The sequence below is a fragment of the Triticum dicoccoides genome, chromosome 4B (assembly GCF_002162155.2).
Source record: "Triticum dicoccoides isolate Atlit2015 ecotype Zavitan chromosome 4B, WEW_v2.0, whole genome shotgun sequence".
Lineage (NCBI taxonomy): Eukaryota > Viridiplantae > Streptophyta > Magnoliopsida > Poales > Poaceae > Triticum > Triticum dicoccoides.
The window spans coordinates 253,285,439-253,301,617 of NC_041387.1; the positions used below are offsets into that span (position 1 = coordinate 253,285,439).

General features: G+C 41.0%; 1 long non-coding RNA gene across 1 annotated transcript; it reads left to right on the plus strand.

Annotated features, from left to right (window-relative positions):
* The first annotated feature begins 13,999 nt into the window (after window positions 1–13,999).
* On the plus strand, window positions 14,000–15,687 carry LOC119295922. Its single transcript, XR_005144502.1, has 2 exons — window positions 14,000–14,428; window positions 15,246–15,687. It is a non-coding gene; the product is annotated as an uncharacterized LOC119295922 (long non-coding RNA).
* The last annotated feature ends 492 nt before the right edge of the window (window positions 15,688–16,179 follow it).

Consider the following 16,179-nt stretch of genomic DNA (forward strand, 5'->3'; position numbering starts at 1 on the left):
CAAGCATCCCACTTATGATTAACCCCTATTGCAAGCATCTGCAACTACAAAAGAAGTATTAAGGTAAACATAACCACAACATTAAACATATGGATCCATATAAACCCCTAACGAAGCAACACATAAACTAGGGTTTAAGCTTCTGTCACTCTAGCAACCCATCATCTACTTATTACTTCCCCATGCCTTCCTCTAGGCCCAAATAATGCCGAACTGTCATGCAGTCGACGTTCACATAACACCACTAGAGGAAAAGACAACATACATCTCATCAAAATATCGAACGAATACCAAATTCACATGACTACTAATAGCAAGACTTCACCCATGTCCTCAGGAACAAATGTAACTACTCACAAAGCATATTCATGTTCATAATCAGAGGAGTAATAATATGCATAAAGGATCTGAACATATGATCTTCCACCAAGTAAACCAATTAGCATCAACTACAAGGAGTAATCAACACTACTAGCAACCCACAGGTACCAATTTGTGGTTTTGATACAAGATTGGATATAAGAGATGAACTAGGGTTTTGGGAGGAGATGGTGCTGGTGAAGATGTTGATGGAGATTGACTCCCTCCCGATGAGAGGATCGTTGGTGATGACGTTGGTGATGATTTCCCCCTCCCGGAGGGAAGTGTCCCCGGCAGAACAGCTCTACCAGAGCCCTAGATTGATTCCGCCAAGGTTCCGCCTCGTGGCGGTGGAGTTTTGTCCCGTAAGATTGCCCATGATTTTTTCCAGGGTAAAATTGATGATATAGCAGAAGATAGACGCCGGAGGCCCAATAGGGGGCCCAGGAGACAGGGGGTGCGCCCTATAGGGGGGCGCCCCCTGTCTCCTGGACAGGGTGTGGCCCCCCTGGCATATTTCTTTCGCTCAGAAATTCTTATTAATTCCAAAAAGTTGTTTCGTGGAGTTTCAGGACTTTTGCAGCTGTGCAGAATAGGTTTCCAATGTTTGCTCCTTTTCCAGCCAGAATTCCAACTGTCGGCATTCCCCCTCTTCATGGTAAACCTTGTAAAATAAGAGAGAATAGCCATAAGTATTGAGATATAATATGTAATAATAGCGCATAATGCAATAAATATTGATATAAAAGCATGATGCAAAATGGACGTATCAGTTACCCGTGACCACGTCCGAAGCTGCATTCACTTGTGTCGCATCCATGTGTTTCAGGTGGTATGGTACACGTGCTAGACCACTAGGACCACGTCCGCGGCTAGCCACAGGCGCATTCGCACGTACTTGTGCTGAATTAGCCTGACGCTTGTTTTGAGGTGGGACAGTTCCACTCGTGCTAGGTTGTGGTTGACTCTTACTCAGGCATTTGTTTTGTAGTGACCCTTTTGTCCACAACCAAAACAGACAACACTCGCCTTTGGGCAATCTCGAGCGGTGTGTGGTCCACCGCACACATGACACTTGATAGGGGCTTTAGGAGGCATAAAGGGTGGTCTAGGGGCTTGAGGGAGAGGAGGACAGATGGGTCCGACCATTGGTGGGCGGACTAGGCCAACAGAGTTGTATCCACTCCTCATGAGGAACCTCTGGTCCATTCTAGATTTCTTTCTCCATTCTTCCTCTATGGCTAATTGCCGATTCTCAATAATAATGACTCAATCTACTAGCTCCCGAAACTTAGTTATATTTATAGGGGCTATGATCAGTTGTATGGATGGCTTCAATCCTTCTATGAACCGGTACACCCTTTTGGTCTCAGTGTTTGTGTCTTCTGATGCATAGCGGGATAGTGAGTTAAACTCACCTAGGTACTCTGCGATGGTTTTAGACCCTTGTTTAAGGCTTAGGAATTCCTTACTTTTTAGTTCCATCGCACTTTGCGGGACATAGTTATCTCGGAATCTCCTCTTAAATTCCTCCCAAGTAACTATGTGGTTTTCGGGTATGATAATTTGGACATTTCTCCACCATGTGGCAGCAGGACCAATTAACCGATGGGATGCATACCGAACTTTTTCTTGATCCGTGCATCCCACAGTGTTAAGTTTCAGCTCTATGTCCATCAACCAATCCTCTGCGGCTAATGGATTGTGGCGGTTGAAAAGGTTGGTGGTCTAGTCTTTTGAAAGTCTCCAATCGTGACACCTTGTTCTGGGTTTTTAGTCAGTTGGCCTCTCGTCATACTGAACATCTGCTCCATGAACTTATTCTGGTGTTCTAGAGAGTCTCGATGAGACTGCTCCATCCACTGATACATTAGAGCAAGTTGATCGGATCCAGGGGCATGATGGGGTAATGGTGGAGGTGGAGGTAACGTCACTCTAGACAGCAAATCTGCCATGTTCCTTAGCCACTCGGGTGCTAAATCTGATGGGTTCCCATTGTCTTCGAATGACTGACTACCAGATGCCATCGCTACCGATCTGGTGGGCAAGGCATAGGTTATAACGATAGCTACTACATGTGAAAATATTTTATTTATTTGATTAGAGGTGAGATTTTAGCCCACACAGTACACTTCACGCTTCCTTTTTTGGAGCATCTATTTAAACAGTGCACTTAACAGCGACATACTAGAAAATTTTGCGAAACATTTTTTTACTTGTTGTTGGCCGAAGAATAAAAGCAGTCAAACAAAGTGATTCTTTTTATCATGACAGAGGCAAGAGATTAATCACAATTCAAAAATAGAGCCGCTTGCACATGCACATGCACACACAAGTTCTTCATGTACCGGATTAAAAGCATTCAATCATCAAGTGCGTGACATACATCAATTGAACTCATGAAGTGATAGGAAAAATGTAGCAGCATCAGCACATAATATATATACTAGCCCAACACGTGATGTACCAAGGCATGGACTTGAATGAAGAGATCACCCGAAAAAATCTACCATACATCAGACGCCATTATGAAGCATTGGCAACAACGTGGCAACAACATCACATACAATATTCCATCATACAGAGCAAGGAGCATAAAAAGAACCAGAATTTAAAATGACATGGCATATGCGTCACATGAGATCACCTAGTAGTAGAATATCAGTACATCCATAAGTCCACCGGTCCACATGAATACATCACATAACATAATCGCAACACCACACATGACTATTTGTCGTACCATCAGGTTACCATGACTATCTATATATGTACCTAGAAAAAAAGTATATATGTCTCCCTATCTGCCTGTCGGGACCAATCTGGGTAAATATGGCCGTGTAAACTCTAGAAGGGTAGCTATGTCTACAAGACCTTTCTAATTATGTACAAAATCCAAAAGGACAGCCTCCATGCATCTGCCTAAACATCTAATAAGTGGTGGAACTAACTCTGCGAGGAGTAACTATCTAGCATGATGCCACAACCTTGCTAGAAAACTAACTACTACTACTAATAGTACGAAGTCAATCCTCCCTGATGAGAAGACTAGGTGAAATGGTGAGGAGCAAGTCGGGGTTGAGGACAGAAGTCGGTGAAGGTATAGACTGACTGGGTGCGGTGCCTCTGAAGAGTGCCTACTTGGTCTAACAGGTCCTGAACAAGCTGAGGTGTAGGTGGACACCCGTACGGTGTAGAGGGACGAGACACTGCTCGAGCGGGGGAACCCCTAAAAACTCTAGGAGTTGGGCAGTCTGCACGAGTGGGTGGAACTGCTGGGTACAAATGAGGAAGAGCGGCAATCAGAGTTAGTGGTGGTAAAAACGTGAGAGGTAAAACAGGAGGACATGGTGGAAGTGGAAGGAAAGCAAAAGTGGACGCAAAAAGGTGAAGGAGCGACAGTGGGTGCAGGTGCTAACGAATTCCCTGATTACTCTTATTGATGAGCCAATTGCCTCTACCACGCAAACAAGGAGAAGGTGGCAGGCATGGAAAATATGTAAAGTGGCATTCCATGCCGCACCCTAAAGTGCTGAAGCAAAGTTGTATTGTGCGACACTATGCCTAGATGGGACATCTAAGCCCTCGGGTATGTGCACTGTGACTAAGTACCCCGTGGAATGATACGTCTCTAAAGTATCTATAATTTTCGATTGTTCCATGCTATTACATTACCCCTTTTGGATGTTTATGGGCTTTATTTTACACATTTATATCATTTTTTGGGACTAACCTACTAACCGGAGGCCCAGCCCATATTGCTGTTTTTTGCCTATTTCAGTATTTCGAAGAAAAGGAATATCAAATGGAGTCCAAACGGAATGAAACCTTCGGCAACATGATTTTTCGGAAGAATATGATCCTGGAGACTTCGAGTCCATGTCAGAAGATCCTCGAGGGGGCCACGAGATAGGAGGTCGCGCCCCCCTTACAGGGTGGTGGCCTCCTGTCTCGTGGGCCCCTCGAGCACCTCCCGACCGACTTCTTTCGCCTATATAAGCCTACGTACCCTAAAACCATCAAAAATCAAGATAGATTGGGAGTTCCGCCGCCGCAAGCCTCTGTAGCCACCAAAAACCTCTCGGGAGCCTGTTCCGGCACCCTGCCGGAGGGGGAATCCATCACCGGTGGCCATCTTCAACATCCCAGCGCTCTCCATGACGAGGAGGGAGTAGTTCACCCTCGGGGCTGAGGGTATGTACCAGTAGCTATGTGTTTGATCTCTCTCTCTCTCTCGTGTTCCCTCTATGGCACGATCTTGATGTATCCCGAGCTTTGCTATTGTAGTTGGATCTTATGATGTTTCTCCCCCTCTACTCTCTTGTGATGAATTGAGTTTTCCTCTTGAAGTTATCTTATCGGATTGAGTCATTTATTTGAGAACACTTGATGTATGTATTGCCCTGTTTATCTGTGATGGCAATGAGATATCACGTGCCTCTTGATGTATGTTTTGGTGACCAACTTGCGGGTTCCGCCCATGAACCTATGCATAGGGGTTGGCACACGTTCTTGACTCTCCGGTAGAAACTTTGGGGCACTCTTTGAAGTACTTTGTGTTGGTTGAATTGATGAATCTGAGATTGTGTGATGCATATCGTATAATCATGCCCACGGATACTTGAGGTGACAATGGAGTATCTAGGTGACACTAGGGTTTTGGTTGATTTGTGTCTTAAGGTGTTATTCTAGTACGAACTCTTGAATAGATTGATCTGAAAGAATAACTTTGAGGTGGTTACGTACCCTACCATAATCTCTTCGTTTGTTCTGTGCTATTAGTGGCTTTGGAGTGACTCTTTGTTGCATGTTGAGGGATTTTTATATGATCTATCTATGGAATTATTGTTGAGAGAACTTGCACTAGTGAAAGTATGAACCCTAGGCCTTGTTTTCTATCATTGCAATACCGTTTACACTCACTTTTATCATTAGTTACCTTGCTGTTTTTATATTTTCAGATTAGAAATACCTATATCTACCATCCATATTGCACTTGTATCACCATCTCTTCGCCGAACTAGTGCACCTATACAATCTACCATTGTATTGGGTGTGTTGGGGACACAAGAGACTCTTTATTATTTGGTTGCAGAGTTGTTTGAAAGAGACCATATTCATCCTACGCCTCCTACGGATTGATAAACCTTAGGTCATCCACTTGAGGGAAATTTTCTACTGTCCTACAAACCTGTGCACTTGCAGGCCCAACAACGTCTACAAGAAGAAGGTTGTGTAGTAGACATCAAGCTCTTTTCTGGCGCCATTGCCAGGGAGGTTAGCGCTTGAAGGTATATCTTTAGATCTTGCAATCGAATCTTTTTGTTTCTTGTTTTATCACTAGTTTAGTTTATAAAAGAAAACTATAAAAAAATGGAGTTAAGTTTGTCTCATATTATCTTTTTAATATCTTTCGTGAGCATGATGGAAATGAAAATTGTGCTCAAGTGCTAGAAGAAGAATGCATTAAAATGCTTGGTAGTAAATCTTTGAATGATGAGCATGATTGCAATGTTGTTAGTATGAATTCCTTGAATATCCATGATGCTAATGATATGCAAAGCCACAAGCTTGGGGAAGATGTGTTTGATGAATATGATATATTTTGTCCCCCAAGCTTTGATGAGCAAATTTATTTTGATGATATCATGCCTCCTATTTATGATGATTATATTGATGAAAGTGGGTTTGGAAGAGTGTCAACTTTAGGAAGTAGTGATCCCACTATTTTGGAGGATGTTGAATCTTATTATGATGAACATGAAAGTGGATTTGGAAGAGTGTAAACTTTATTTAGTGATGAATCCACTATTTCGGAAGAGGTTCCAATTGATTATGAGAACAAAGTTGCTATCTATGATGATTATTGTGATGACTTGTATGCTATTAGGAATAATGATAACCATGAAACTTGTCATCATGATTTTAGTTTTGAATTGGATTATGCCTCACATGATAATTATTTTGTTGAGTTTGCTCCCACTATTATTCGTGAGAAGAAATTTGCTTATGTGGAGGGTAGTAAATTTTATATGCTTGTAGATCATGAAAAGAATGCTTTAGATGCTGGTTATATTGTTGAATTCATTCATGATGCTACTGAAAATTATTATGAGGGAGGAACATATGCTTGTAGGAATTGCAATAACGTCAAGTTTCCTCTCTATGTGCTTACTTTTTGAAGCTATGCTTGTTTTACCTTCCTATGGTAGTTGATTATTGTTCCCATAAGTTGTTTGCTCACAAAATCCCTATGCATAGGAAGTGGGTTAGGCTTAAATGTGCTAGTCATATGCTTCATGATGCTTCCATTATGTTTCAATTCTTATCTTTTTGTGAGCATCATTGTCATCATCATGCCTAGCTAGAAAAGCATTAAAGAAAAGCGCTTGTTGGGAGACAACCCAATATTTATCCTTACTGTTTTTGTGTGTCCACATGATTATGCTACTGTAGTAATCATGTTTTATAGCTTTTGTTTCAATAAAGTGTCAAGTAAGACCTTTAGGATAGCTTATGGTGATAGTTGTGTTGATCCTGCTGAAAATCAGAAACTTTTTCACCCAGTAATTTAGTTTTTTTAATTCACAGAAACGTTCTTCTGGTCTGATTCTTTTTTCTCTGGATTGGTACACAAATTTTTTAGAACTTCCTAATGTTGTAGGATTTTTGGAGTTCCAGAAGTATAGGTTTGATACAGATTACTACAGACTGTTCTATTTTTGACAGATTCTATTTTCTATGTGTTGTTTGCTTATTTTGATTATCTAGGAGTAGTATCGTAGGATATGAACCATAGATAAGTTGTAGTACAGTAGATATTACACCAATATGAATTTAGAATGAGTTCATTACAGTACCTAAGCGGTGGTTTTAGTTTCTTATACTAAAGGAGCTTACGAGTTTTCTGTTGAGTTTTGTGTTGTGGAGTTTTCAAGTTTTGGGTAAAGATTCGATGGACTATGGAATAAGGAGTGGCAAGAGCCTAAGCTTGGGGATGCCCAAGGCACCCCAAGTTAATATTCGAGAATAGCCAAAATTCTAAGCTTGGGGATTCCCCAGAAGGCATCCCCTCTTTCGTCTTCGTTCATCGGTAACTTTACTTGGAGCTATATTTTATATTCACCACATGAAATGTGTTTTGCTTGGAGCGTAATTTTATTTTCTTAGTATTTTCTTGCTGTTATTTAGAATAATGTTTTGCATCTTTAGTTTCAATAAAAAAGTCAAGGATAGCCTTTGCCATGCTTATTTTGCTAGTATACATGTTGCTGTTTGAAAACAGAAAGTTTACCGCTGTTGCAAAAATTCCCTAGAAAATTAAGAGAATGGTATAATGTTGAAACCTTTTGCATGATGAGATCTGATAAATTTACTACAGTGGGAATTTTATTTCATAATTTTTGGAGTTAGGGAAGTATGGATACTCTTGCATTTTTTACAGACTGTACTGTTTTGGCAGATTGCTGTTATGTTTGCATTGTTTGCATATGTTTGCTTGTTTAATAATTCTATTTGAGGATAGGAATATTAAATATGCAGAGGCATTTAGTATGAAATGTTGAACAATAATTTTATTGATTTGTTACAGTAGAATATGATAAGGTTTTGCATTGGTTTATACTAACCTATCTCACGAGTTTTTGTTGAGTTTGTTGTGAATGAAGCTTTTGAGAAATAGAGAATTCATGATATGAGAGAAATTGAGGAGACACAAAAGTTCAAGATTAGGGATGCCCAAGGCACTCCAACATAATATTCAAGAAGTCTCAAGCATCTAAGCTTGGGGATGCCCCGGTAGGCATCCCACCTTTCTTCTTCAACAACTATCGATTAGTATCGGTTGAGCCTAAGTTTTTGCTTCTTCACATGAGTTGTGCTATCCTTACAATGTCATTTTATTTTATTTTGTTTGCTATTTGAATAAGATATCAAGATCTAAAATTTCTTAATGTTAGAAAGTCTTCACATAGTTGCACAATTATTCGACTACTCATTGATCTTCACTTATATCTTTCGGAGTAGTTTGTCATTTGCTCTAGTGCATCACTTGTATCATTTAGAGCACGAAGGTGGTTATATTTTGTAGAAATTGTTAGTCTCTCATGCTTCACTTATATCTTTTTGAGAGTCTTTTAGAGCAGCATGGTATTTGCTATGGTTACAAAGTTGGTCCTAGAATGATGAGCATCCAAGTTGGGTATAATAAAAACTATCATAGAAAGTGAATTGGATGCTATGATCAACTTGATGCTTGATAATTGTTTTGAGATGTGGAGGAAGTGATATTAAAGGCATGCTAGTTGGGTGATTATGAATTTAAAGAATGCTTGTGTTGAAGTTTGTGATTCCCGTAGCATGCACATATGGTAAACCACTTTGTGATGAAGTTGGAGCACAATTTTATTTATTGATTGTCTTCCTTATGAGTGGCTGTCGGGGACGAGCGATGGCCTTTTCTTACCAATCTATCCCCCTAGGAGCATGCGCGAAGTGCTTTGGTTTTTGATGACTTCTAAATTTTTGCAACAAGTATATGAGTTCTTTTGATTAATGTTGAGTCCATGGATTATACGCACTCCTTCATCCTTCCACCATTGCTAGCCTCTCTTGTACCGTGCAACTTTTGCTGGTACCATACACCCATCATAGTCCTTCCTCAAAACAGCTACCATACCTACCTATTATGGCAGTTCCATAGTCATTTCGAGATATATTGCCATGCAACTTTCCACCGTTCCGTCCATATGACACGCATTACTTTTGTCATATTGCTTTTTGCATGATCATGTAGTTGATATTGTATTTGTGGCAAGGCCACCTTCATAATTTTCATACATGTCGCTCTTGATTCATTGCATATCCCGGTACACCGCCGGAGGCATTCATATAGAGTCATATCTTGTTCTATCTTTGAGTTGTAAATCCATAAAAGTGTGATGATCTTCATTATTAGAGCATTGTCCTAGTGAGGAAAGGATGATGAAGACTATGATTCCCCCACAAGTCGGGATGAGACTTCGGACTTTACAAAAAGAAAAAAAAAGAAAAAAAAAGAGAAAGGCCAAAAAGAAAAAAAGAAAAAAAAGAGAAGGCCAAAGAAAAGAAAAAAAAGAAGAAAAAAAAGAGAGAAAGAACAATGCTACTATCTCTTTTTCCACACTTGTGCTTCAAAATAGCACCATGATCTTCATGTTAGAGAGTCTCATATGTTGTCACTTTCATATACTAGTGGGAATTTTTCATTATAGAACTTGGTTTGTATATTTCAATGATGGGCTTCCTCAAAAATGCCCTAGGTCTTCGTGAGCAAGCTAGTTGGATGCACCCCACTTAGTTTCTTTTGTTGAACTTTCATACATTTATAGCTCTAGTGCATCTGTTGCATGGCAATCCCTACTCACTCACATTGATATCTATTAATGGGCATCTCCATAGCCCGTTGATACGCCTAGTTGATGTGATACAATCTTCTCCCTTTTTTGTCTTCTCCATAACCACCATTCTATTTCACATATAGTGCTATGTCCATGGCTCACGCTCATGTATTGCGTGAAAGTTGAAAAAGTTTGAGATTATTAAAGTGTGAAACAATTCCTTGGCTTGTCATCGGGGTTGTGCATGATTAAATACTTTGTGTGATGAAGATAGAGCAACAGCCAGACTATATGATTTTGTAGGGATAACTTTCTTTAGCCATGTTATTTTGAGAAGACATGATTACTTTGATTAGTATGCTTGAAGTATTACTATTTCTTATGTCAATATGAACTTTTATTTTGTATCTTTTGGATCTGAACATTCATGCCACAATAAAAAAATTACATTGAGAATTATGCTAGGTAGCATTCCACATCAAAAAATCTGTTTTTATCATTTACCTACTCGAGGACGAGTAGGAATTAAGCTTGGGGATGCTTGATACGTCTCTAACGTATCTATAAATTTTGATTGTTCCATGCTATTATATTACCCCTTTTGGATGTTTATGGGCTTTATTTTACACATTTATATCATTTTTGGAACTAACCTACTAACCGGAGGCCCAACCCATATTGCTAGATTTTTTTTGCCTATTTCAGTATTTCGAAGAAAAGGAATATCAAACGGAGTCCAAACGAAATGAAACCTTCGGCAGCGTGATTTTTTGGAAGAATATGATCCTGGAGACTTGGAGTACACGTCAGAAGATCCTCGAGGAGGCCACGAGATAGGAAGCCGCGCCCCCCTTACAGGGTGGTGGCCCCCTGTCTCGTGGGCCCCTCGAGCACCTCCCGACCGACTTCTTTCGCCTATATAAGCCTACGTATCATAAAACCATCAAAAATCAAGATAGATCGGGAGTCCCGCTGCCTCAAGCCTCTATAGCCAGCAAAAACCTCTCGGGAGCCCGTTCCGGCACCCTGCCGGAGGGGGAATCCATCACCAGTGGCCATCTTCATCATCCCGGCGCTCTCCATGATGAAGAGGGAGTAGTTCACCCTCGGGGCTGAGGGTATGTACCAGTAGCCATGTGTTTGATCTCTCTCTCTTGTGTTCTCTCTCGTGTTCCCTCTATGGCACGATCTTGATGTATCCCGAGCTTTGCTATTGTAGTTGGATCTTATGATGTTTCTCCCCCTCTACTCTCTTGTGATGAATTGAGTTTCCCTCTTGAAGTTATCTTATCGGATTGAGTCTTTTATTTGAGAACACTTGATGTATGTATTTCCCTGTTTATCTGTGGTGACAATGGGATATCACGTGCCTCTTGATGTATGTTTTGGTGACCAACTTGCGGTTCCGCCCATGAACCTATGCATAGGGGTTGGCACACGTTCTTGACTCTCCGGTAGAAACTTTGGGGCACTCTTTGAAGTACTTTGTGTTGGTTGAATTGATGAATATGAGATTGTGTGATGCATATCGTATAATCATGCCCACGGATACTTGAGGTGACAATGGAGTATCTAGGTGACATTAGGGTTTTGGTTGATTTGTGTCTTAAGGTTTTATTCTAGTACGAACTCTTGAATAGATTGATCCGAAAGAATAACTTTGAGGTGGTTTCATACCCTACCATAATCTCTTCGTTTGTTCTCCGTTATTAGTGGATTTGAAGTGACTCTTTGTTGCATGTTGAGGGATTGTTATATGATCTACCTATGTTATTATTGTTGAGAGAACTTGCACTAGTGAAAGTATGAATCCTAGGCCTTGTTTCCTATCATTGCAATACCGTTTACGCTCACTTTTATCATTAGTTACCTTGCTGTTTTTATATTTTCAGTTTATAAATACCTATATCTACCATCCATACTGCACTTGTATCACCATTTCTTCGCCGAACTAGTGCACCTATACAATCTACCATTGTATTGGGTGTGTTTGAGACACAAAAGACTCTTTGTTATTTGGTTGCAGGTTTGTTTGAGATAGACCTTCTTCATCCTACGCCTCCTACGGATTGATAAACCTTAGGTCATCCACTTGAGGGAAATTTTCTACTGTCCTACAAACCTGTGCACTTGCAGGCCCAACAACGTCTACAAAAAAAAGGTTGTGCAGTAGACATCATGGAACACGGGTCATGAAACACTTTGTAGAACGGTGCAAGCAACACAACAAGAATACGAAGAAGCACAATCAAGAATAGAGCAAAACCACAGTACTCGGCATCCGTACGACACAATCTACCACTCAACATCCTACATTAAGAAATTAAGAATTTAGTACTGATCTAGGACAAAATAAGTACGTATATTCTGAACACATTTTACTTGCATAATTCTAAGTATGAGGTTTAATTTATTTAATCTACTCTTGACTTGAGTCACTTTTTTTCAAAGAGTATATATAGGAGACGTAGAACTTGAGATGACAAGAGATGGATTTTTTTGAGAAACTTCTATTTTCTTTAGGTAAGGAGGGAACCTGTCTTTCCTAAGGCTTAATAGACTCTAACTAAGTACATGACTCTTTCCTTAACGATGCTCTGATACCACCTCTTCTGTGACGCCCTGTTACGTCCAACAGAGTCAGGCGTAATGGAAGCCGTCACTTCAGAGTTGCGCCAGGATCAGTTAAGGAAAACAGTATCATGTACAAGACGGAGCAACTGCCATGAGTAGGCAAACTTTTATTACATAGACACCTCAAGTGTCGACTAAACCTAAGCGACCATGATGATAGATCGTCACCCGCTTCTAGTGCGAGCCTTCTAGACCAACCATGGAGAACATCTACTCTTCATAGACTTGATTGCCAACATCCTCATGATCATACTTCACTTCAGAATAACCATAGTCGTCAAGATGACCAGACTCATCATAAGTACCATTCTCTAGTGCCTTAGAGTTCTCATAACTCCCTTGTTCTGAAAAACAACATAAGTGCAGCTGAGTACGTATAAAATACGTACTCCGCAAGTCGCCGGGAAAAGTGGATGCATGAGTATTTTTAAGAGGAAAAACTTTATCGGCCACGGCTACCACCACCGAGCCATTAGCTCAAAATACTTTGTAGGTAAAAAAAATTATTTTCCCTTAACCCATTTTGTTGAAAATCAAATTTTATTTATAAAATCTACTGGCGACAGAGCGATGTGGGATCTTACATCCTGTGTTAGAGGAAAACCCACACGACGCACTTCCAAACCCGGAAGCTGGGAGTGATATCACATTTATTCTGATCAGAGGTGTACTGCTTTGCCCATAGCATCACTTGGTCCAAGTCGTCCATGCGCTACCCGTGCGCACGACTAGACCAAGGAACCAGAACCTTTAACCAGCTCGTAGACTACCTCTGCTTTTCCACCTTGCCTTACTATAGGCCCGCGGGCCGAGACCCCTGACCGGCGGTCCCGCCCTAGGGTGACTGTACCTACCCGGCTACAGCCACCTTCTCACCCATGCAGAGGCAACTACTTGGCATCGGTAGTCGGTTCAGCCCGTCCCATTCCAGGCCTATGGTCAGTACGGTTTGCGCCGCTTTTGACGTAAGCGCCAGTTGGTTGTGTCCTAATGTGATACCCTATGTAGAGGAGTCTGCCATCCAAGCCAACCCTACATGGGTCGTCTTCACCAACATGAGCTCCCATACCCACCAAATTTTTAGTTATAATGTAACCCTGCCCGGGTCACGACTACTTAATACAGATACTTCACCTGATCTGGTCCAATTGCCAAATCAGTGGATCCACCTGATCCAAATATCATTTTATTTATGAAAAGTATTTATTTTTAATTCTTATGCAAAATTTTGGAAATGACTCATAGCCCGGAAAACATTTATGAAGACATGATCAAGGAGATGACGACTTGCCGGGTAGCGCCCCGACCAACTCGAAACCACCAGATGGGGGTCCTATGGGTCTGAGATCGACTCCTGATAATTATTTCACAAAGAAGTTTATATTTTCCCTAATCAAGATCCAAGCATCAAGAAACAATTCCATACGGCGCAATCCATTTTAATTAAAGAGGCAATGATACATGCTAGTGTGTAATTAGAAGCAAAATGCATACAACACATCAAGAAGTAGTACGCACATGCACATCACAAAGAGCAAGCAAGCAAGCTCAAAAGGAAAAATGTGTTTAGCTGGTCGAACCCAACCCCGGCAGAAATATCATTTCTTTTTTCTCCAACTAGTCATCTTACCCAGCTCTCTTCCTCTCTCTCACTGTCACTGGTATGCTCAGCCACGAACATAACCAACTCCATCTCTCTCTCCCTAACTACAGAGCAGGCCGCCGCCGGCTCGATCTGCCACTTCCGGCCATCTCCGGCGACACCGCGGACACCCACAGAATCCCCTCAACTCCCTCTACCATATACCCCCATTTATTTGATCCGCCGCCGCCAAAATCGCCGCCACCCTCAAACCCCAGCGCCGTCTGCATCGGGTCCGATGGGTTCACCACGGGCCGCAGCAGCAATGGCATCTCCCTACCTACAAACTCCTCCTGCAGAGCTGCACGCACGAGGCGTGCAACTATGGCCGTCAGGCGTGACCATCTTAACCGGTGCGGCTCTGGCAACATGGCCGCTACAGACGCCCGGCTCGCCTTTGTCTACTGCTACTAGGGTAAGTGCCAGTCCAAATTTCTCTCTGTGCAGTGTTCTTACCTCTGCTGCAAGTGTTTGTGCTATGACTCCCCTTACTGCCATGCTTCTTGTTAATCTCAAGACCAAGGAATTAATCAAGCTTTACTCTATGGTGTGGACGTGGTCTCCAGATTTATTCTATATTGTTTATTCAATTTTTAGCTCTACTACACTATCCTCGCACTACTATGATTCTTTTTTAATTAAGCTCATAACTAGGAATTAACCAGTGAATTCCTACTGTCACCGACTTGATTAAAAAGCGACAAGTTAATTTCTTGTGATGGTTAGGTGCTGCCACAAACTAAATCTAAATGTTGCTTCTACTATGTGTGCGCGTGCACTCATTTCTGCACCCTACAACAGTCAAGTGAACATCGACATTGATCACTCAAAACATTCTTAGAAAGGGGATCATGAAAGGGAAAATAAGAGGATGTCAGGAATTTATTTGTACAAGATTTGCACAAAGTATGTTTTTTTTTTTTTCAGAATGATGCATGTGCAAATGAGACAAGGCAAACATTAGCCAAACAGTGTTCAATACAACTAGGAAGGGATCATTAAGATGAGTAGCATACACAGGAAGCTTGAGCTATTAGCTGTACATGTAAATCTTAGCAAGTTAATATTTGGGATTTAATTCTCAGCATGACATGTCTATTATATACATAGATCTAGTACAAGACAGAGATGGACATGCACAGTACACATGCATCACTTAACCACCATGTACTAATTTGTCTTCATCTAATATATGTGCTTTCTTTTTCTAACCATCATTCTTCTTTTTACAGAGTAACTAGAGTCCAAAAGAGCAGGTGTTCATGTTCTAAGCAAAGGTGAAGATGGATCAAGCAAACAAAGCTGCAAAAGCAAGGCACTTGAATAGTACCTGATGGCAACTCAGCATCCGACCAAAAGAGTGGATGGGGATGGTGGGGAGAGCTTGGTTCTCTCTTGTGCGTGTTGTGTGCAGTAGAGGAAGTTAAAGGTGAAAGGAGGAGGCTGCTATTTATAGTAGTGTAGGGTGCTAGGTCGGTTTGGTAAAAGAGAGATGTGGCTGACATGCCTGGTTGCATGAGCATGCAAGCCTCCACATGTAATCATGTGAGTTGTACAACGGACAAGTGTATAGTGCATGGTTGGACACGAGTTGCCATATACTTTGTGTGTAAGGAATGAGACAAGGGCCTAATTGTAAATCTGCAAATTATAAGGGAGTTGGAGAAGAACTAATGTACATGGCTAAATACTAACTTTTTTGTTGCAATAAATTTTTGATATTAGTGTTGTGGTTAATTATAATTATTCAACTAACTATGCCTTCTGACACTGGTGTAACATAGCGCTGTCAAAAATATCGTTATCTAATTTTAAGGGTTTTTACAGTAGCCATGATAGTTTCATTTATATTTGATGGAATGTTGTAACGAGATAATTTTGAGGCAAGACACATGAATCATAAGTTGAAACCTTTTTTTTTCCTGCAGGAACCAAAGTTGAAAACTTCATAGCTTCACAATACAACTTCATTAAAATTATGCGTACATATAAACAAATCCTGAAGGATTGATAGTAATGCCAGAAACAATTCAACTTCGTTTCGCCGACATGTTGGACATCCTTCAATCGGCTTCACCTGCCATGCAGCAATATTGAGTGCACAACACAACTGCAGGGAAAGATTCACCCCGGTCGTTGCGCCGCAGTAGTAATGACTAGTGAGCA